The sequence below is a fragment of the Amia ocellicauda genome, chromosome 5, assembly GCF_036373705.1.
Source record: "Amia ocellicauda isolate fAmiCal2 chromosome 5, fAmiCal2.hap1, whole genome shotgun sequence".
NCBI lineage: Eukaryota > Metazoa > Chordata > Actinopteri > Amiiformes > Amiidae > Amia > Amia ocellicauda.
This window is the reverse complement of record NC_089854.1, coordinates 49,169,308-49,194,324: the sequence shown is the minus strand read 5'-3', so window position 1 is coordinate 49,194,324 and position 25,017 is coordinate 49,169,308. Positions and strand designations below refer to the sequence as shown.

At 41.2% G+C, this 25,017-nt stretch overlaps 1 pseudogene; it reads left to right on the top strand.

Moving 5' to 3' along the window:
* LOC136749052 (dynein axonemal heavy chain 3-like) overlaps positions 1-25,017 on the top strand; it is a 92,093-nt pseudogene that overhangs the window by 12,300 nt on the left and 54,776 nt on the right.

Below are 25,017 nucleotides of genomic sequence, written 5' to 3'. Positions count from 1 at the left end.
AATCATTAGTTGATTAATAGACCTGATTAATCGAGGCATCCCTAATAATAATTGATAGGCAAGATATATTATCTTCAGTAGGCCTAGTTCTTTTCCAGGGCCATACAGCGTATACATGTGCGTTTTTAGATATAATAATAATAATGTAAATCTCCTGCTCTTACAATTATTACTATTTATTTCTTGACAGACGTCCTTATCCAGGCGACAAAATACTTATGCATGTAGGAATTATTTGTGTGCATGTTTCTTTATGAGACGAAGTCAACAGCTGTAAAATAATGACATTGTTTATTTTCTTTTGAAGTGCCCAAGTAAGCAGCCATTAACGAGAGTGAAACATTGTAACGAACACAATGGGAAATTAATACGAACACCAAGAGAACTCATTCACCACACCTTTACTGTTTATTCCAACCAGTTAAGTCTGGTCGTTAGGATTGTTTATAAAGTAACATTAATAAATCATACTATTATATCGTCATCGTGCTCGTCTGGTGTCCAGTAACTGGTGTCCTATCCAGTCTGATTTTAAATGTTCCCGAATTGCCACATCGCTGGGGAGTTTGTACAGATTGTGAAAACTCTCTGTGTGAAGAAGTGTCTCCTGTTTTCTGTCTTGAAGCCCAATTTCCATTTTTGTCCCCGGGTGCATGTGTCCCTGCTGATCTGGAAAAGCTCCTCTGGTTTGATGTGGTCAATGCCCTTCATGATTTTGAAGACTTGGATCAAGTCCCCACGTAGTCTCTGTTCCAGTGTGAAAAGGTTAATTTCATATATAATTATATATTTTAATCAAATTGATTGTTCAATTATGTAATTTAGCTAATATGGAAGAACAAAATTGAAGACTGAGGGGATCCCCAATTTCAACTGTGCTTAAAACGACTAAACTGGACTAGTTTCTTTGTATTTCGGGATACATACAAAATTAGGTTTTATCATGGACAGATGTCTAGGAGTTGCTGCTCCATCAAATACCAGAATGTCCCGATTATTAAACTGAAATTGTGAAATATATTATAAACCAATTGTAGCCTGTAGACATATTGTATGTTTCTAGGTCATTCGCGCAGTGTGATTCCAGAAGTTGAAGGAGGGAGCCTAAAGTGCGACATCACTAAACTTGGCCATTAAACTACATGTCTGTTTTTAGATTATTATCGTACATTGTGTACAACAATATGCATATTTTACAATTATAATTGTCAGTCGGAGGGAGTTTGGGGGTGCAACCGTCAAGCGGAAGGTGGTTAAACTGGCAATGACATCTCAAACTGTGGGGTGATGTCCCACTCCGATTTCATTCATTAAACTATTAAACTATCTAACTTGTGGATTTATTCTCTTCTATATGTAACGGGGCTCATTCGGTATATAATGAGCAAGTTACAAAGTGACGTAACCCCTCAGTAAAAGTAGTACAGTGTTAAGCCCCCCGCATTGGGGGGACCCTGTGTTTCGTTGTAGAGGCCTGAACACCGCACTGCGCTGGGGCCGCGGCGGGGCGGAGCTCGGACAGGCGCCGGCAGTGTGCGGCTCGAATCCCAGCCGCGGAGCTGCGACCTCAGCCGGCTATAAAGACAAGCAGGACGCAGATTGATTATTAGCTTCAGATATTTTAAAATACAAAATAATAATAATAAGCCACACACAGTTACTAGTGTCTTCCCTTTTTTAAAGATTTTTAAACAATTACTCAAACTACCTTTTGAGTGTGGAGGAGATTAACGTTTTTATAAAATGATAATAATAATATAAAAAATATATACTTCCTTAACAGAATAGCAGAAGGACACAGAACCGTTGTGTTAAATACTGTTCACATAGGACTTCCGTATGCGTGTGTGTGTCTCTAAACCCGAAGCTGATATGGCTGCCCGGCTCCTGAGCGAAATGCGGCCTGAGAGCAGTGAGGACCCGCATCAAAGCAGATTCGCTACACGCTGCATTAGTGGATGCTTTAAAGGGTCAAATAGTAAATGTTTTTTAGTACATGTTTAAAAGCCATACAGTAATATTAGAAGAGTTAAATCGTAGTATGGTGTCTGGTGCAGTGCCTGTCTGAAAATCACAACCGATATATATATTTTTGAACCGATATATTTTTAAGAAAAAAAAAAAACATAATTCTAGGAATATGTACATTGATTTGCGTAAATATGTGTCCATATTGGTTCAGAAACATATTGACTTAGTTAAATTGATTGGATTGTATCTATTAACATAGTTTTAAATATATATATATATACATTGGTTCAGAAATATACATTGGTTCAGAAATATACATCGGTTCAGATATATATACATCGGTTCAGGAATATATAGATCGGTTCAGAAATATATACATTGGTTCAGAAATATATATTGGTTCATGTTGGTTCAGATATATATAGATCGGTTCAGAAATATATACATTGGTTAAGAAAAATATATTGGTTCAGACATTGGTTCAGATATATATAAATCTGTTCATAAATTTATGTATCGGTTTATAAATATATGGGTCATTCTACGGGAATGGGACAAATTGCAGTCCCCACCTCAAATTTGTATTTAAAAACATAATGTATTTAATATTTTGTCATATGCAATATACACCTATTTCATAGCTGCTATCATTAAAAATGATAAAATATCCATTGTATTTTTGATGCAATTTTGGCCATTGGACAATGTCCACTGTCCCCACGTCCAACTCCTGTACTACTTTATCCAAAAAAAAAAAAAAATTGGGGTAACTCTGAAATATGTAAATATAATTTTAATAAATAATGTTTTATTATTTACAATGTTAAAGTTTTTTTTAAAACATATTAATACATATATTTTAAAAAGTGTGCCAATTCCTGTCCCTAGTTTTATATGTCACTATCGTAACAAACAGTGTTTTGCCCCCTAGTTCAAACATATATTAGGTCATACCCCTTGATCATGTGATCATAAGAAGAGGTTGCATCATTTTCCAACTTGAGCACATGGTGAGTAGATCTCTTTCAAACACTTGTTTTAAAAATTACTTCAAATGTCTGAAAATCATGAGTTAGGTTTATTATCCGTCATTACCGTACATGCTTTAACATAATAAGTACATGTATTTTAAAATAAATTAATGTAAATGTAAATTAGTTTATAATTTCTGTCTTCAAAATAAAGAGATCAGGATGTGTATGCCTACATTTTTTATACAATCCTAAAAATGCTTAAAATTGTCATTACCGTAACAGTCATTACCGTAACAACTTGTTTTGTTTCGATAATGACCAAACTGTTACGGAAGTGACACCAGAAGTTATTTATAGTAAACGATTTAAAATATTTACCAGTTAAACACATACTACCCAGATGGATTCTGTGCCTCAGTGTAAAGCACTTTTATTTTAGATTTTCATTTAATAAAAACAGAAAAAATATTATTTTTTTAGTTTATCATGATTATGAATAATGCTAATGCTTTTAAATGTGTTTATATTTTAGAGTAACAAAGAAAGAGAGAAAGAAAGGCCACAAAGTAGTGCTGACAGAGTTAGACATTTCAGGGAAAAACTAACACACGAATCACAAAAATACCAAGAATCCGGCAGGAAAGGGAAAGAAATGCTAGAAGAAAAAGAGAGGGCAAACTGAAAAGTGTAAATTAAATGTCAAACAGTGAACAGCGAAGCCAACGCAAAAGGTGGAAGGTTAATCAAAAGAGACACAGACAGGCAGTAAAAAATAGGCAAGAAATTGAGAAGTTTTGTTCAGCAACAACACCCCCAAGCACACCAAGTGATAGTGACAGAAACTCCTTCTTGATCCACACTATTACACTTCTTGTCAGGTTTAAAGAAAAAAAAGCAACTCTTGTAAAAAGTATTGAGAACAACAAGAAATAATAATAATAAAAATATGAAATGTTTTACTGACTGCATTTGGCACAGAAATGATGCTACATGTTATAAGTTAAGAACATGAATTTGTAAGTTAGAGTATGACGCATTAATTTAGCCTGACACTATTTTGTTTGGTGGTTCAATTACTTTAAAGATAGAAAGCAGTAATTGTTATGATTGCATGTTCTGAAGTACAAATATTCAGAAGCTTTGCAGTGTTATTTGTCTTTTAAATAATGTTTTAAATCACATTTTAAATCTTTAAGTGTCATTACCGTAACAAGCTGTCCTTACCTTTACTATAGTGTCATCACCGTAACAAAGGCTATCTTAACAAATACAACTGCAGCTGCAGTATCAGGGGTGAGGGTTATACTGTCAAGGGGTTCAGAGATTCATGTCTGAAATAATAAAGACGTTTGGTATGTTTTTTTCACTGCTAACTGATTTTACAATAAAACTTGCAAATACATTTATATTTTAAAAGTCAATAAAAACTAAAAATCTTTTTATTTTTCTAAATATGAATTATTATTTTGTATTAATATGTAATATTATAATATTTAATCAATATGGTGTGTATTTTTCTTTATACATACATTTAATTAGTGTTTAAATGTCAAATGCATAAGTTTAACAAAATAAAAATCCCCAAATATATAAAAATACTAAAATTTCAGCTCGGCCAAGTACATTTCCATACAGATGAGATCTTGAAATACTTCATTCAGATTGTTTCAATGAAAAAAAATAACATCAATTTAAAAAATATTTGGAACTCCAATGTGTCCCATTCCCGTAAAATGACCCATATATATTGGTAGGAATAGATTGGTTCAGAAATATATTATGTGGAATCCATTTTACCCATATATATAACTGAACCAATGTATATTTCTGCAAACCAATAATTATTTCCTGAACGGCACCCCATAACTTCCAAGTACTATAGTCAAATGCACCATGAAAGACAGCTGGAAATATAATAAATTCCTAGCATGTCTGTCAACAAGCTTTTTACTACATTAAAATAATTTAGTTTTGACACTACCTACTAGCTATATAGACATGGAAAATAATTTACTTTTCTGTATTAAAAAATATATATGTTAACACTGCTGCTAAATACTCGCTTTCTATATGGAAAATGGGTGTCCTAGAAATCCGAGCAATTTATAGTAATGTACCATTAAAACTTCATGCAGTATTTTACTGTGAAGAATACAGTAATCTGTGGGTGAATTTACAGCAATTCTTAGTGTCTGTGTGTGTGTACATATGGTATATTACAGAAAAGGCAAATCTTGTTTGAAGGCAAAACTGCTCCAAAAACATGAACATGTTATATACACATTACGTGACAACTGCTAAGAATGACATCAACATGAAAGCAAATATACATGCTTAAAATCGGTGGGAGTCATCATCAGCTTTGAAGAAAAGATTTCCTGAGTTAGCATTGTTAGTACCAACCTCCCTCGACTCAGTATTTCAATCCAGTTTCCCTTAAGTTTGAGCAACAGCCATAGCTTGACTATTAAGAAGAGCTTGTCCCCAGTCAGTCAGATTAGATCAAGCAGCAGTTTATTCCCCGTCTCTCTGACTCAGACACGCATCTCTGAGGGCGGGGCTTAAGTTGCGTCACACGCCCAGGGCCCGGCGCGTCACATATACATTTAGGCCGGCATTAGGCCGGGTCGAAAGATTTAGGCTGGGTCGAAAAGCGGTACTAGTTTTGACCCGGCCCAGGAGAGTGGAGAGGAGGCAGAGTTAGTCTTCTGGCACTGGAGGATGCCAGATGCCAAAGATGTGGGAGAATGTGTGCATGGGAGAGTGCATGTGTGTGAAAGCCTCTATGTGGGTGTGTCTAAATTTCACATACACATCCCACAATTAAGTGACCTCCTGTATAATTCACAGCCTGACTGAAATGGGATTACAGTCATTTTCTTTTTATTTATTTTTTATTCAAATAAAATGCAATTAAAAAAGCAGAAAAACAGTCTTTACACTGTTTGTTATGCAAATCTTGAGACTTAAAATGTGTTGCACAGAGTTGAGTTTTCACCCATTATCAGGGGCTAATATATGGGAACTATTTGGGAGATTGTGTGTGTGTGTGTGTGTGTGCGCGTGTGTGTACGATAGTAAATATCAGTTTGTGGTCCGTAAGCTTTATCTGAAAGCTTTAGTTGGAGAATGGCCATAACTGTCCTTCATTATTAGTGGGATGTATTTAAATTAGCCATTAGTCACTGCACTTTTTCCACCTTAATTATACTTTCCACTGCCACGGCTGGATTGACATTCTTGAGGTTGCTGGCTGAAGTCCAAGTTAATCGGATTCTAATTCACCTGGGAGGTTTGCAGGACCTTAATTTTGCATAAACAGTGCTGTCCAGGGCTGCACTTACAGAGTCATTAACAGCACTGTGTAAAGTGAAGTTTTATGTGGAAATCAATGTACTGGAGGAGTGAAAGGTTAATGCCCTTGTTAAATGAAGTGTTGACCACTCCCACATGCAGGAGGGGGGTTACTGATGGAGTGTAATGTTCCTATTCAGTCCCCTTTATTACCGTCTGCATATTTAAATCTAATTTGTCTACAGTGGGACTAATGCCTGTCAGTGACCTTCTTGCTCAACATGCTGCTTCAGTTCAACACAAGCTTATTTTTCTTTTTTTTAATGACATCTGATACCTGATATTTTATTAAACTTTCTCCCTGAGGTGGTAGATTGTAATTTGAGCTTCACAAGCACACAGCCACACATACACAAACACACACAGACAATATCAAGTCACTGAATTGAACTCTCTCTGTAGGCACGTAATCTTCTGAAGGTCTGAAATCAATTCAAGTGCCTATCTTTAATGGACAAGCTGCTCCTGCCAGATCACAGCAAAGCCTATGTAGATGACGGGTTTGACCAGGGAGAAATGGATGGAAATCAAAAGTTGGATGGGTTCTGCTGGTGTACAGCAATCTTTGAGTGAAACCACAGATTCTTAATTGGATTGAGGTCTGGGCTTTGACTAGGCCATTCCAAGACATTTAAATGTTTCCCCTTAAACCACTCGAGTGTTGCTTTAGTGGTATGCTTAAGGTCATTGTCCTGCTGGAAGGTGAACCTCCGTCCCAGTCTCAAATCTCTGGAAGACTGAAACAGGTTTCCCTCAAGAATTTCCCTGTATTTAGCGCCATTCATCATTCCTTCAATTCTGACCAGTTTCCCAGTCCCTGCTGATGAAAAACATCCCCACAGCATGATGCTGCCACCACCATGCTTCACTGTGGGGATGGTGTTCTCGGGGTGATGAGAGGTGTTGGGTTTGCGCCAGACATAGCATTTTCCTTGATGGCCAAAAAGCTAAATTTTAATCTCATCTGACCAGAGTACCTTCTTTAGGTTTGGGGAGTCTCCCACATGGCTTTTGGTGCACAGAAAATGTGTTTGTTTATTTTTTCTGGCCACTCTTCCCTAAAGCCCAGCTCTGTGGAGTGTACGGCTTAAAGCGGTCCTATGGACACATACTCCAATCTCCGCTGTGGAGCTTTGCAGCTCCATCAGGGTTATATTTGGTCTCTTTGTTGCCTCTCTGATTAATGCCCTGATTGTTGTGGTGCCATATTCTTTCAATTTTTTAATAATGGATTTAATGGTGCTCTGTGGGATGTTCAAAGTTTCGGATAATTTTTTTTTAACCTAACACTGATCTGTACCTCTCTACAACTTTGTCCCTGATCTGTTTGGAGAGCTCCTTGGTCTTCATGGTGCCACTTGCTTTGTGGTGCTCAGTGGTGTTTCAGACTCTGGGACCTTTCAGAACAGGTGTATATATACTGAGATCATGTGACAGATCATGTGACACTTAGATTGCACACAGGTGGACTTTATTTAACTAATTATGTGACTTCTGAAGGTGATTGGTTGCACCAGATCTTATTTAAGGGCTTCATAGCAAAGGGGGTGAATAAATATGCACACACTACTTTTCCATTTTTAATTTTTTAATTTTAAGTTTTTTTTTTTTCATTTCACTTCACCAATTTGGACTATTTTGTGTATGTCCATTACATGAAATCCAAATAATAATCAATTTCAATTACAGGTTGTAATGCAACAAAATTGGAAAAAAACTCCAAGGGGGATGAATACTTTTGCAAGGCAAGTGTAAGTATATCTTAAGCTGGGGAAATTCCACCCTGGTAATATTCCACAGTTTAAAGTCTTCTCCTCAAATGTTCTTGGGTATTGTCCTAATTCACAGGAGGTAAACGAAGATGGCTGAGGGAGGGGAGTCTCTAGTATCAATAGGATAACAAAAGATTGGTGAGGAGACAGTTTGCTTACCACTGTTGTTTCAATAGCATATCAAAAGCTATTGATACAGATAAGTAAGGAGACAGCCTATTTAGCACGCTGTTGGCTATTCTGGTGAGTGGGGTGGTCAGTCTGGAAGGTGGAGTTGGACAGGGGTTCAACTAATAAAGCTGACTTGTCCATCAAGGCTTTGTATCAGTTTTGCCTTGCTGTATCCAGTATACCTGTATACTGTACTCTATATTCTGGACTCACACTTAACCAGTTACTTCTACAGGAGGTTCCATTTTATTTACACAGATAATCTAACCCAAACTCCGGTCACAATTAGTTTTTAAGGGTTAGACTAGGGTTAGGTTCTGTTTTGGGCTAGGGTTTTTTCTTGTTCATATGTGCAGATCTGTTCTCTGTATTTGTCCACCTTCTACCAGCTGTTGAACAGCGAGGTTGAATATTTTTGGAATTTATTCTTTCTTTTTCTTCACTCTCTGTATTTCTTTCTCTAATGGTATTCCAAAAATCTGTTGCGTCTCTTTGAACCACTCTTACTCAATCCTGAATTATACCTTTGAATCTAGGATCCGTGTCATTCTCCGATTCCCCGCTAGCCCCCCAGACCCCTAGCCCCCCTGACTCTCTCACCCTCTTTCAGCATCTCCCCAGCGTTCCTGCACCTAGCCCGGTGCCTCTAGTCTTGGCCTGTCGGCAATGATGAGCACCAAGACACTGATGAAAGGCAGTGGTGGCGCCAGCAGTGTCACCGCAAGTGTCTTCTCTCTCTCCGATGTGCAACAGCTGTCTGATTCATTTACTCTCTTGCCTGCTTACTCACCAGCTTGCAGGCATTTATTATCAAAGTGACTCAACCAGTTTCGGTCAAAACCCATCAAATCTGTTGCAAAAAAGAAAAGGAATAAACTACACTGGATTTCAAAAGCAAAAGTCCATCAGACAGAGAGAGCGAGAGGGATAAAGAGAGAGACTGACAGTCTTTCTCCTTTGATTGTAATCATTATTTAACATGATACCATTTGTTATTGCATGTAACAGAGCACAGAGCATATATATACACCGATCAGCCATAACATTATGACCACCTGCCTAATATTGTGTCAATCCCCCTTTTGCCACCAAAACAGCACTGACCCGTCGAGGCATGGACTCCACTACACCTCTGAAGGTGTGCTGTGGTATCTGGCACCAAGGCGTTAGCAGCAGATCCTTTAAGTCCTGTAAGTTGCGAGGTGGGGCCTCCATGGATTGGACTTGTTTGTCCAGCACATCCCACAGATGCTCGATTGGATTGAGATCTCGGGAATTTGGAGGCCAAGTCAAAACCTTGAACTCGTGATTCATCAGACCAGGCCACCTTCTTCCATTACTCTGTGGTCCAGTTCTGATGCTCACGAGCCCATTGTAGGCGCTTTCGGCAGTGGACAGGGGTCAGCATGGGCACCCTGACTGGTCTGCGGCTACGCAGCCCCATACGCAACAAACTGCGATGCACTGTGTGTTCTGACACCTTTCTATCAGAACCAGCATTCACTTTTTCAGCAATTTGAGCTACAGTAGCTCGTCTGTTGGATCGGACCACACAGGCCAGCCTTCACTCCCCACGTGCATCAATGAGCCTTAGCCACCCATGACCCTGTCGCCGGTTCACCGCTTTTCCTTCCTTGGACCACTTTTGATAGGTACTGACCACTGCAGACCGGGAACACCCCACAAGAGCTGCAGTTTTGGAGATGCTCTGACCCAGTCGTCAAGCCATCACAATTTGGCCCTTGTCAAAGTCGCTCAGATCCTTACGCTTGCCCATTTTTCCTGCTTCTGACACATCAACTTTGAGGACAAAAAGTTCACTTGCTGCCTAATATATCCCACCCACTGACAGGTGCCATGATAACGAGATTATCAGTGTTATTCACTTCACCTGTCAGTGGTTATAATGTTATGGCTGATCGGATATATATATGGTATAATCAGGTTTCGCCTGCAGTTCGTATAAATAATTCTGCTGCTGTCCTGTTGTGTGTTTAGTGTGCTGAAGATCTGTGGTGGCCTGAATGAGCCCATCCCCATCCACAGGGGCATCAGACATGGCTATATGCTATATGCCCTGTATTGAGCACCTGCTGCACAGGCTGAGGCAGCGGCTGGCCAGGCTGGCCATCCCTTGTCATCCTGAGCAGGCATTCAGGGTGTTGGCTTACACTGATGACCTGACTTTCTGTGTGTCCAGCCAGCGAGACATCTGGTGGGGGTGTGGGAGTGCCACTCTTGCTCTCTAGCAGTTTCATGTTGGTCCTGCTTAGGGCCGGCGTGATCCAGCTGAGAGATTTTGGGGATTTTAACAGGGGTCTGTGGGTTGAGGAAGACAGCCTGGCTGCCAGGCTGGGTGTGTGGTCACTGAGGGTCATAGCCAGTCTTCTCTAGGCTGTGCAGAACGTCCTTTCTAATGTCCCAGGCCCTCACACAGCACTGCTGGCCCCAGGACCCCGACTCTCTCAGTCCCCCCAGATCCTCGGTTTGCTTTCTGTCGCCTCACAGCTGGTGTAATGTATGTGTCTCCACAACCCAGTGCCAGGAGCTCTGTCAGCTCAGTGTGAGGGAGCAGCACCATCAGCAGCTGCAGCCCCTCCCCAACACCGCCTACACCCACTATGGTCAGAGAGAGCTGCTGTTTCACTGCTACTGCCATTGACCTAGACTACAGCCGCTGTTCACAGTGTTGGAGGGGCTGTTCACACAGCTTGGTCTCCACTTCTCTAGCACTGTATTTATTTTAGGAGTGCAGTACAGGCAGTGCCACAGACATGTTTTTCAATGAGCAAACTTTCTAACGGGAAGAGTCAGGCTAGCCATCTTGAACAGTAGGAGAAGCCAGACTGAGTGTGTGCAGTAGCAGTGTGCGCTCCCTGATCAGGTCTGTCGTGCACTCCAGGGTGTGACTGGAGTCCTGACACTACAGCTTGACATGAGACCTGGACTCGTTTCTGCAGATATGGGGAGTCGGGAGACCCTCTGTGCCACTGACCACTGACCACACCAACAAACTGCTTTCATTCATTTGAATTTTGAATGGTAGCGCAAGTGTAATGTGTTTTTCAGTGATGTTTTTAAGGTTGGAAATGGCTTTGATACAGCTTGTGTTTTGGTGTTTTTAGTGTAGTTTGAAGGGGGTAATGTTTTGTTGTGTTTTAATGTGCAGAAAAATTGTATAGTTATTTTTTGTGTATACATTTGTAATATATCTCTCTTTCTTTCTCTCACTGCATGAATTTTAATTAAATCAAATTCAGACTCTGTCTCTCTTTAAATTAAATTAAAACTCTCTCCCTTCACCTCTCTCTTTCTCTCTCTCTCTCTGTCAGGTTGAGAGGGGGATGCAGCAGTCCCAGCGTGTCTCAGCGTGCCCCTCTGGCCCAAGGGCCCAGTGGGTGCTGCATTGGCCCAGCCAGGTTGTTCTGACAGCCAGCCTGTCCACTGGAATTCAGAGGTGAACCAGGTTTGTAACTCCCACATCCATCTCTCTTTCTGTTTGTCTTTCTTTCAGTTTATTTGTCTGTTTGTCTGTCTGTTTGATTCATTCAGTGTTTTGTAAAATAAAAAAAGAACAGTTGGAAAATCCAGATAATAATAATAATAATAATAATAATAATAACAACCTGGTTTTGTAATATCACAGCCTGTATCGTAATATACATAATCCAACATTGTAATAAAGCCATAGGAAACACCTACATTCATGAAATGTTACTAGTGAGTAATCACATCTGTTCCTCTGTGTCTCAGGCTCTGTGCCAATACTCTAGGCTGCAGAATTGTCTGGACAGGAGTGGCCAGCAGCTTGAGGAGCTGGTGGGGATGGTCAGGGGCCAGTGCAGCGAGCTGGACAGGACCACACTGGGCACACTCATCACTGGAGGTGCATGGTGAGATTTACCCACTCACCCACACAGACACTCTCACCTTCACCAACAGACAGACACACAGAAAGTCACTCAGAAAGAGACACACTCACCTAGCAGGACAGACAGACACCCACAAAGACATGAACACTCACAGACAAAAGATACAACCACATGAAGACAGAGACAGACTGTACTGAGTTGATTGGCTCACTGATTGATTGATTGATTGATTGATCACCAGATCAATTGGTTTGGTTGGTTGACACTATGTGTCATTGTCCTTGTTTATCTCTAATGTTTACAGTTCGGGACGTGGTGGCCCAGCTCCTGGTCAGAGGGGTGTGCAATACCAGTGATTTCCAGTGGGTAGCACAGCTGCGGTACTATTGGGAGGAAGAGCTGGTGGTGGTGAAGATGATCATGGCATAGGTTGCCTACGGTTATGAGTATCTAGGCAACACTAGCCGCCTGGTGATCACTCCACTGACAGAGCGCTGCTACAGGTCAGAGGGCATTTCCATTTCTTGAGCTGTCCAGTATTGTGTAATAGAGTTGTAATAGCATTATCAGGCTTTGTAATAGTCAAGCTCTATATTGTAATAGCACAGTCCAACATTATGATAGCTTAATACAGTATTATAATAGTAGAGTGCAACACTATAATAATGTAGACTTGAGATGCAATGAACACTCTTCCCCCTCTTTTCCCTCCCTTTCCCTTCCCTCCCTCCTCCCCCTCACTCTCAGGACTTTCATGGGGGCTCTGCAGCTCAGTGTCGGGGGTGCTTCAGAGGGCCCAGCCGGTACAGGCAAGACAGAGACCTGCAAGGATCTGGCCAAGGCTGTGGCCAAGGAGGTACAATAACCTGGACTCCCAGCTGACTCACTACTGACACCTCACTAGTAGAGCTACTGGTCAGACTATTTAAAGGGGGAGGAGATAGAGAAAAAGGAAGAGGGATTGGGGAAGAGAGGTGGAGAGAGGGATGAATTAGTTTGTTGTTATGAAATATGTGAGGCTAGAGAACAGAACTCCATTCTATAATGAGAGGGAGAGAAAAGAAAAGGAAGTGAAGGGAAGGGAAAAAGCAGAGACATAGAAAAGAAAGATGATGTGTCTTATATATGTCGTGTGTGATATGCGTTGTTCTTTGTGCCCTGCAGTGTGTGGTGTTTACTGCTCAAATGGGCTGGACAGTCAGGCCATAGGCCAATTCCTCAGGGGTCTGGCACGGTCCGGGGTGTGGGCCTGCTTCGACAACTTCAACCGCATTGATCTTGAGGTACCTCTCTCTCCCTCCATGTTTCTCCCCTTCTTTCTGTCTCACCCACTATGCCACTAAGCCACTATGTCTTCCTTTCTCTCTCCCTTCCTTTCGCCACCCTCCTCTTGGTCTGAAGTAGATCTCGAAAATCAAAATTCCCAACTGCCCCAGAGGCCCCAATATAAATCACATATCTGGTTTTGAGACCCAGTCTGACTGTCATGTTCCCACCTACCAGTGTTAATTTTGGCAGCTATTTTAGATTTAGTTTTAGTCTTACTCTTTTGACTAAAATGCTTATCAGTTTTAGTCACATTTTAGTCATTCCATCTTTCATTAGTTTTACTTAATATTAGTCAACAAAACTCCTGACATTTTAGTCAATGTAATTTTAGTCACATTTTAGTCCATGTATTTAATTTTTACTTCATCACCATTATGCGTTATGTTTGATGCAAGATGTTTACATCAATTAGTGGATGGATGCAAAACATAAACATATTGATTGACTTAATTTTAAATTTATTTGAAATTAATTCACAAACCGCTATTGTAAACTTCATGGTCACATATTACTGTAATTCTTTTTTTTTTTTTAGTTTGGAGTCTCTCTTGAAACTTGTTGTATGAAGAATAGAGTACCAGAACAGTATGGATGTAATGATGCAGAGGACAGCTGAGGTGGACCCAAATGCATGCTCTCCTATAGAGGAAGCACAGCTAACAATACAAAGGGGATATCCAAGAGACGAGGTTTAAAGACAGTCTGAAACAGGCAATCCAAAGAGGTGGTCAAAAAGCAAAGGCAGGAGGTCAGGAACACAGGAAAGTCACTAGCCAGCAGTAATGCTTAGATATGCAACAATTAATAAGACAAGACTTAGCAGAGATTGAAGGACAAACAGGGGTTTAAGTGCAGGGTAGAGTGGAGACAGTGGAGCTGGTTGGGAGAGGTAGAACCAATGAGTGTAGAGGGTATTTGGGTCAAGTGCACATGGTATGTAGGAATGTTAATTGGATGATTGCAGGGTTAGTATTCAGGGGATGATGACCTCTGGTGGTGAACAGGGGAATTGTGGCTGACAGGTGTGACAATGGAAGCATATAGTGGACTTTATTCAAATGCAAATGTATCCCACAGCTGCATTTTCATTTTCCATGTATGCACACATTATTTAGGTAAAAATGCAAATATAATCATGCCATTTGAATTAAAATATTCTAGTACACAGACATGCTGACAATATTAACATTTCAAATGGCTTTTGCTTTAACATTTCATTTTCAAAGTCTTCCCCCGCTGATACACAAAAGATTGGATATTTAAAGTGATATTAAAAGCATAAGCATATTGATAAACTCTGTAGCCAAGCATGAATTGTGCTTCATGCTGTAAGCGCATAACGTGGCTTACTGTACTTATAAGTTAACCATTTAGATCCTAACTTATAAGACCCACACTTACCAATCCTATATATGAAAGAACAGGTGTATAACTTCACACAATCTGTATCAACTTCACGTTATACCTAATACAGTAAACCACACCAAGCGTGTTCAATGTTTAGCGAAACACACGATTGTGTGCAATCTGGTCACATTCTGTTGCCAAGATTTCCGCGGTTCTACGCAGATCAGCAGAATCCAACCAATCCCATTGGTGGAACAGCGCAGATCTGCGCAGAACTACGATTGACGTAGGGTCATGGGCGACAGGGTCTTGAGCAACAGGGTCATAGGCGGCCAAGGTTCATTGATGCACGAGTTGAGCGAAGGCTGACCCGCGTGGTCCAATCCAACAGACGAGCTACTGTAGCTCAAATTGCTGAAAAAGTTAATGCTGGTTCTGATAGAAAGGTGTCAGAACACACAGTGCATCGCAGTTTGTTGCGTATGGGGCTGCGTAGCCGCAGAAAAGTCAGGGTGCCCATGCTGACCACTGTCCACTGCCGAAAGCGCCTACAATGGGCACGTGAGCATCAGAACTGGACCACGGAGCAATGGAGGAAGGTGGCCTGGTCTGATGAATCACAAGTTCAAGGTGTTGACTTGGCCTCCAAATTCCCCAGATCTCAATCCAATCGAGCATCTGTGGGATGTGCTGGACAAACAAGTCCGATCCATGGAGGCCCCACCTCGCAACTTACAGGACTTAAAGGATCTGCTGCTAACGTCTTGGTGCCAGATACCACAGCACACCTTCAGAGGTCTAGTGGAGTCCATGTCACGATGGGTCAGGGCTGTTTTGGTGGCAAAAGGGGGACCTACCCAATATTAGGCAGGTGGTCGTAGCAGCCAAATGTATTAATATTTTATTTACAGCTGGACAGTGTTTCAGGCTATGGTTTTGTGTGAAGGACAATCTTCAGAGACAATCAGTAGGTAGGCAATCACAATTAAGTTAATGTGTGCCCATTAATGAATAAATAATAAATTAATGAATAAATAAATAAATCTGGGTTTCCCTCTAAAACATTAAGGACTGGTTTAATAAATGCGTCCATAAACACCATGACTGAGACGTGCACACTTCAGTTAAATTATAACCTGCTATATTGTATACTATATATTGTATACTATACTGGATGAATAATCATGAAACGTGTGTATTTTGTTTAAACTGTAACTTGCCCTGGTTAAGGACGTCTGATAAGTAAATTATAAATAATACGGCAAGAAGTATTGTTTGCAGTTACAAATCTGTAGTAAGAGTAATAAATTAAGGGAGTCACGCTGTGCCATTTAAAATATATACTAGCAGAAATTATGACGATAATAATAACAATACATATTTGCTATTTAGTATTATTGTTGCACATGGAAACTTATTCTTATGGGAACATGCTTGTCTGAATATAATGTTGTCTATACACGTTTAGCTCTTCCTAATATCTCTTAACAGAACCGTGTATTTATCACGCTGTTTACAATCATGTAAAGCACAAAGAATAAAATAGACACAAAGTTCTCTCCATGTCAGGCTGTATCGCTCATAGTGTTGTTCTCTGTCTCTGTTTTTAACACAAACACAAACCAAACCCACAGCCGCTGCTCCTCCCATAAGAGGGACGGACTTCACAACGGCCTGGTTTTGCAAGAAAAGCACGGCATGGCACGGCATGGCACTGCGCGGACGATTAAGCTAGTGGAACCGAGGCATTAATGAACAATGTACTACAGCGGGGCACTGAAGAACTCAAGCGCCCTCCGCTGGAGGACAACAGCAGCTGTCCCCTTGTATGCTCCATGGCATACACAACCAGAGTGGGCCACAGACCTGCTGACCAAGGAACTATATACACAGCAAGGCAGCAAAACTCAAGCACCATCAGCTGGAAACGGCAGCAGTGAGCTCTGTGCTGCACAGGTCAGACGGAGCCACAGTCCTGCTGTTTAACACATTTATATATACAGAGCGGGGTACAGGCCAGACACATGCACCACAGCGACACAATGCATAATGAACGAACTATGTACAGGGTGGCCTCGTAAGGCAACGTGCCTGTAGGCCACATGACAGACCCTGGGAACACATCGACAGGGCTGTCAGTAAATCCCGGAGCAGCTCGTTCACGGGTGCTCGACTGGAAGGCATAGTCTGGTGGAAGGGAAGACACGGTTCACTAGCTCCCCCAGGATGCACTTAACAGGGGCAGACTGGGAGAGGAAAAATGCAGGAGCCAGAGCCCATAGTGCGTTTCAAATAGCACCTGAGGGCCCGCACAGGGCAGAGCAGGTGAAGCTGACTCTCTTGCTCTGAATCGAAGGCAGGAGGATGAAAAGCCATCAACTCAATAGGTCTGTTGATATGGAATAGAGACAGCACTTTCGGGAGGAACGTAGGGTTAGGCCGTAGCGTGACCCTGGAGCCATCTCCCGCAAAATGGACACACGATGGTTGTACAGACAGGGCGTGTAACTCGCTTACGATTTTTGCAGATGTAATTGCCAGCAAAAACGCAGTCTTAAGTGACACCAGCTTCAGCTCAGCTGAGTTCAGTGACTCAAGTGGGGCTTGGAAAAGTGCGTCCAGCACTACATCAAGACGCCATGCGGGCAGTGAAGGGGTGCGAGGAGGCCGCAGCCGTCGAGCTCCCTTTAAAAACTACACAGCCAGGAAATGAGACCCAGGGGGCTCGCCATCAATCCAGACATGACATGTGGAGATGGCTGCCAGATACACTTTGAGCGTGGAAGGGGACTTGCCCTGGTCCAACAGCTCTTGTAAAATCTGTAATATGATTCAAATGGGACAGTGAATTGGGACGTGACCAATGGCTTGGCACCAGGTGCTAAACGTCTGCCAGTGGTAGGAATACTGCGACCTCTTAGAGGGAGCTCTCACCGACTGAATAGTGGCTACTACCGCGTTTGACAGACCGCTGTATTAGTTATTTTGATAGCTGTGTAAGGGAGTGCTCCTAATCTCAGCTCGTTACCTGTATAAAAGATACCTGTCCACAGAAGCAATCAATCAATCAAATTCCAAACTCTCCACTATGGCCAAGAACAAAGAGCTGTCCAAGGATGTCAGGGACAAGATTGTAGACCTACACAAGGCTGGAATGGGCTACAAGACCATCGCCAAGCAGCTTGGTGAGAAGGTGACAACAGTTGGTGCGATTATTCGCAAATGGAAGAAACACAAAATAACTGTCAGTCTCCCTCGGTCTGGGGCTCCATGCAAGATCTCACCTCGTGGAGTTTCAATGATCATGAGAACGGCTCAAGAAAGCACATGTACAGGCCCGTCTGAAGTTTGCCAATGAATATCTGAATGATTCAGAGGAGAACTGGGTGAAATTGTTGTGGTCAGATGAGACCAAAATCAAGCTCTTTGGCATCAACTCAACTTGCCATGTTTGGAGGAGGAGGAATGCACACCATCCCCACCGTCAAACATGGAGGTGGAAACATTATGCTTTGGGGGTGTTTTTCTGCTAAGGGGACAGGACAACTGCACCGCATCAAAGGGATGATGGACGGGGCCATGTACGTCAGCCTCGAAACCTTAATGACTTGGAGAGGATCTGCAAAGAGGAGTGGACAAAATCCCTCCTGAGATGTGTGCAAATCTGGTGGCCAACTACAAGAAACGTCTGACCTCTGTGATTGCCAACAAGGGTTTTGCCACCAAGTACTAAGTCGAAGGGGTCAAATACTTATTTCCCTCATTAACATGCAAATCAATTTATAACTTTTTTGAAATGCGTTTTTCTGGATTTTTTTGTTGTTATTCTGTCTCTCACTGTTAAAATACACCCACCATTAAAATTATAGACTGATCATTTCTTTGTCAGTGGGCTACCGTACTAAATCAGCAGGGGATCAAATACTTTTTTCCCCCCACTGTATAATCAGATGTATTTAAGATATTTGCCCATCCTTTTTTCATTATGATGCTCTGATTCTCTATTCTCTAATAAATTAAGAATGTTTTTACTACATCGATGATTGTAGACTGTTTATAGATGGGAGCTGCTGTCCATATTTTCCTTGAATGTTCTTCCACTTGAGTATAATCCATTTCCTATATTCTCCCTGAGACAAGGCACCCCACATGTAAAGTTTATTAATACTGTTGTAGCGCCAGCAACTTTATAACTTAAATATACCTACAGTATGTGTATGCTCTATGGCTCTATGATAAGTGAAAGCACTCATGGTTACATATACTCATGTGGAGATGAGGGTGGCGAATTGTGTCTGTGTGTACAGTGCAGCATTAATGTCCAAATGTCCATGGACACTCTGCATGCTACTAACTACATTTCCTGTGTATGTATGTATTGCCATTCAGTCCAAAAAAGACTGTTAGGAACCTGTTCTGGTGCAGCACACATAAAATCATATATAAAGTTATGCGCGGAGTTAATGCCATGCTTTTCAACGCATTATTTTGCACATCGCAAACCTGTTTTTTGCGTGGTGCACAGCTACGAATATAGCAGGAATCACGCATAATTTCAGCCACTCCCCCCATTTTGCGCCTTGCATACACAGTGGCGGTTCTAGAGTGTGTGGGGGCCCTAAGCAAAATAATTCTTGACGGTGTTTTCTACTGTGAGAGCGGGAGGGGGTGCGGTGGGTGCTGACGGTGATTTCCCTTAGGGGGCCCCCCCCAGCTCGGGGCGATAGGCAATTGCCTGGGATGCCTCCCCCCTTGCGACGGGGGTGAACGGCACAGAATGGATTTCGCCAAAGAAAAACGGGGTTTTAAATATGGCACATAATGTACATTTATGCCCGATAGCCATTTGCGCTGTACAAACCCCACGAATATCAATCCCGTGGATTTTTAAATTTGGGGTTAGGGTTGAGTTTTTACCGGGTGTAGATATTTGTGGGCATAACTTGAAGTTTTGGCTTGGGATTCTGTGTGTTATTATAGCCTAAAATGGTGTAGGTAACCTATTTGTGTTTTAGTACATTGTATGGCGTTTCTGTCAGCGCTGTGTTCTCTCTCCCTGTGTCTTCAGGTGTTGTCGGTGGTAGCCCAGCAGATCCAGATGATTCAGCATGCAGTGAGCCAGGCCATGGCCTCCTTCCTTTTCAACGATACGATTCTGGAGCTGGACCACAGCTGCTGTGTCTTCATCACAATGAACACAGGCTATGCTGGCTGCTGCCAACTGCCGGACAACCTCAAGGTGAGTCATAGTGGAGAAGGAAATGTTTTGTAATCCAGCAGAAGTGTCCACAAAATATATTAAAATATGCTTTGAATATATAAACAAAAATAATTCTAAATATATGAGTGTTTATATTCAAATATATTTCAGTAACAAGTCCATGTACTTATATAGGTAAAATGTATCCATAAAATACGTTTGCTGAAATATGTTTGGGCAAGCATGTTGGCTGCCACTGTAGATTGCACATGTTTTTCATAACTTTGGAGTAGCAAGCTACTTTTATTTTAGTATAGCTTTTAATGTTGGGGAGCTACTTTTTTTTCATTAAAAAAAGCTGAAGATCTTACTCCTTCTAACACCCCTTTTTTGTGCAACAGATAAAATAAAGCTTTTATGGGGGAAGGGGTTAAAATAACTGAGCTGACCTGACATTGCTGGGCTGTGTAGTACAGCTCAGAAGCTAAATGCTAGTAATTGGCCATTGAAAATCAAAGCGGTTATTTTGATAAGCACACAAGTTTATTTTAGCTATGAAAATAAACATTGCAGAGAAAGGTCTTCTCAACTGATTTAACTCTACACTAAATGATTAAGTTAGGCCAATATATTATCCAGACTTAAGCTATTAAAATGCAGAAAACATATTGCATAAACCATATAAGCACATTACTGTATTAGATTTTGCAGGTTTTGTGCGAAATTAGAAGTGCACAAAATGCATTACACTCACCCAAAGGATTATTAGGAACACCTGTTCAATTTCTCATTAATGCAATTTTCTAATCAACCAATCACATGGCAGTTGCTTCAATGCATTTAGGGGTGTGGTCCTGGTCAAGACAATCTCCTGAACTCCAAACTGAATGTCTGAATGGGAAAGAAAGGTGATTTAAGCAATTTTGAGCGTGGCATGGTTGTTGGTGCCAGACGGGCCGGTCTGAGTATTTCACAATCTGCTCAGTTACTGGGATTTTCACGCACAACCATTTCTAGGGTTTACAAAGAATGGTGTGAAAAGGGAAAAACATCCAGTATGCGGCAGTCCTGTGGGCGAAAATACCTTGTTGATGCTAGAGGTCAGAGGAGAATGGGCCGACTGATTCAAGCTGATAGAAGAGCAACTTTGACTGAAATAACCACTCGTTACAACCGAGGTATGCAGCAAAGCATTTGTGAAGCCACAACACGTACACCCTTGAGGCGGATGGGCTACAACAGCAGAAGACCCCACCGGGTGCCACTCATCTCCACTACAAATAGGAAAAAGAGGCTACAATTTGCACAAGCTCACCAAAATTGGACCGTTGAAGACTGGAAAAATGTTGCCTGGTCTGATGAGTCTCGATTTCTGTTGAGACATTCAGATGGTAGAGTCAGAATTTGGCGTAAACAGAATGAGAACATGGATCCATCATGCCTTGTTACCACTGTGCAGGCTGCTGGTGGTGGTGTAATGGTGTGGGGGATGTTTTCTTGGCACACTTTAGGCCCCTTAGTGCCAATTGGGCATCGTTTAAATGCCACGGCCTACCTGAGCATTGTTTCTGACCATGTCCATCCCTTTATGACCACCATGTACCCATCCTCTGATGGCTACTTCCAGCAGGATAATGCACCATGTCACAAAGGTCGAATCATTTCAAATTGGTTTCTTGAACATGACAATGAGTTCACTGTACTAAACTGGCCCCCACAGTCACCAGATCTCAACCCAATAGAGCATCTTTGGGATGTGGTGGAACGGGAGCTTCGTGCCCTGGATGTGCATCCCACAAATCTCCATCAACTGCAAGATGCTATCCTATCAATATGGGCCAACATTTCTAAAGAATGCTTTCAGCACCTTGTTGAATCAATGCCACGTAGAATTAAGGCAGTTCTGAAGGCGAAAGGGGGTCAAACACAGTATTAGTATGGTGAGTGTATATTGGGATTGAGTTGCTGTCTGGAAAGCGTGTCAAAATCCACTATTTTGGTACCTGTTTTATTAATACAGGTGCTGCAAGTAGCCTACATTAATCTTTTTACCCTCATTATCTTTTCATTATACTCCTCCCTGCCATCCTATACCAACTTAGTAATAATAAAATACTGGTTCATTTAACATTAATCAAAAAAGGTACTAGGATAATTTGAAAACAATAGTAGACTACAGTAAGTGACAGTCTAATGGGCTGAATGGGCCAATAAAGACCTGGGAATGACATCAGGACTTGTAGTCAAATCTTGTCCATAATAAAGTGCAAATATACGTTTGTATAACTATGAACACTTATTACTGTCAGTTAAGTATGAATTTAAAACATAAAAATCACATTTTATTCAAAGGCTCAATAATAATGCATTTATGGTAATCTTTTCAGTTTGGATCAATTTAACTCTAACTTTAAACAATAGTACTGCATACTATTATTTACATAATTATATCCAAATTAATTTGATTGACAGGTGTGCTAGAACAAATACTTGATATTTGAACAAAAGTACCAGGGGCTGCCCTTTCCTATCCTACGTCAGACAAACAGTGTCTTCAGGGATAGAATATTAGTCAGATACCCTGCAATGCATGCAATTCTTTGTGTGAAGGATTACCTGTAATTGAATGTTACACTGTTTTCTGTTTGATTTTTTCTTTTTAATTCATATGTATATATTCAAAAATTAAAAGTAGCTTTAGTTTTAGCTAACTACTTGTTTTCCAAAGTAGCTTATAGTGTAGCTAGCTACTTTTTCAGGAGTATATTGAAGCTTTAGCTATCTACTTTTTTAATGTAGGTTTCCCAACACTGTATCTTGTGTGTGTGTTCAGGTGTCTGAACATTGCATGTATGTATGTGTATGTGTGACCAGGCATGTGGCATGTGTGCTGTTCCGCACAGTGGCGATGACAGTACCAGACTACGTCCTGATTGCCGAGATATCTCTCTACGCCATGGGCTTTGTGCACACCCGTTACCTGGCCAACAAGATTGTGGCCACTTACAGACTGGGCTCCGAACAGGTATAGCCAACCCACCCATATGTAGCGTACTGGATGTCCGTTGGAAGGTCAGACGATAGCATGGCGGCCTCTGTCTCTGCCTCCCTCCCTTTCTCTGTCTCTCTCTCATGCCTTTATCTATATCCATCTCTATCCCCCTTCCCTCTTTCTCTCTCTCTCTCTCTCTCTCGCTCTCTCTCCCTCTCTCTCTCTCTCTCTCTCTCTCTCTCTGTCTTTCTGTGGATACAGTTTGGCCTCTAACTCCATCTACCTCTCTCTCTGTGTTTCTCTAATGGGATCTTCTCTAAGAGTGAACAAACAACAGCTCCCCCCTCCTCTCTATGTCTTTCTTACTCTCTTACTATTTCTCTAAAACTTTCCTTTTTTCCTTCCCACCCACCACATCCCTTATAAATGAATGTCCTTGATTTTGTTTTAAATGTATTACTATTATATTATTATCACTGTCAAAACAAAAGTGGCAAAATCCTTCGCACAGTGCATTGCAAGTCCTGTGTCAATAAATTAAGCAAGTTTACAAAGAGTTGGCATGGACGTTTCTGACTCAGCACACATCTCCTACACACCACCACATTACTGCTGAGGATTAAAAATTAAATTATTGTTGAATTCCCCTATCACAAAAAAACAAACAAGGGTTACATCCGCAGAGTGAAAGAAAATCACAGGTAAAAAATACTGTGATGCAAACTGACAGCACACGCCAATGCAATTTCTCAGGTATCTGTGCAGAGATTTTTCTACTTTTGCCAGAGTTGCCTGTGGGTTGTTTGATTTTAGTCACTGTTTCCCAGCCTCCTACTGATTAACACATCACCCTGCTCGATGCTATCGAATACGATCTAATTAAGAAAGAAAGTCGTTAACCTTTACTGGATAGCTCCCCTCAGGTGTCCAGCTATGATAATAAGTGCAGGCGAGGAGCAGAAAGTAAACTAATGTTCTCAGCCGTGGTGATCTCAACAGCTTTCTTCCTCTTCACAATCATCACGCCAAGTTGATTAAAACCAATTAATTTGAGCTTCTGAAGTCAACCAACCAACCAACCAAGCAAACTGTGTGCCCGGTCTCTGATTAGATTCTGGTCTTCAGACTCCATAGGGCCCACTTGGTCAGAGATTGGCTGTGATTAAAAAAATAAAAAAATAAAAATACTGTTAATACATAGCTCTAATTAGGAGAATATAATAAGAAAATATTAGTTGCATTCACCTTAATTGCATTCACATGCAAGCATAATTTAATTGTGTCCTGCTACCCAATCGGTGACTGTTTGAAACCTATTTTTCCCATAAGACAAAACTCTTAGACAGTGTTATACTAGTTTTTTAAAGCAGAGTTCAGTATGTATGAGGTGCCTTAGCTGTCAGCCTTAGCTCTTGTCATGATAAATCTGATGTCTGTGGGAATATAAAGTGTGTTCCACGGTTGGGGTCAATTCAATTTAAATTGAAATGCATGGACTAATTCCAACTGAAATCTTATGATTTTTCGAATTGATCAATTCCAAATTGAATGCTTAATGATTCTTGTGATTTTCCAATGATTTAGACAATACAGATAATGCAAATGCCTCTCAGGTCACTTCCTTCCTTTCCTGTTCTGCTAGCACGTGAGGAATTTATATGACTTGAATCTCAGACAATGCGTTCCTCATCCACCTAATAGACCTCATACAAGACAGTGTCCTAGCCTTGTACTTTCGTTGGAAAGGACCTATCACAAGGACCGTCTCAATTACGCAATTACCCACTGTCCTACAACTAAATATATAAGGACCTACCTCAGTCTCTGTGTTTGTTCACCCGATCCTCACAATCCTACATGCATTGAATCTCCTAGTAGAAGAAAATGTTATGCAATTGAGGCGAGTGGGGGCCGCCCCTGTATCTCCCAGAAACAAAGGCATATTATTAGGCTTCCATGCACGAAGTGAAAACTTAGAGGCGAAACTGTGAAATGCTACAAAAATCTTCTTCTCCAAAACCAACGGACACATGCA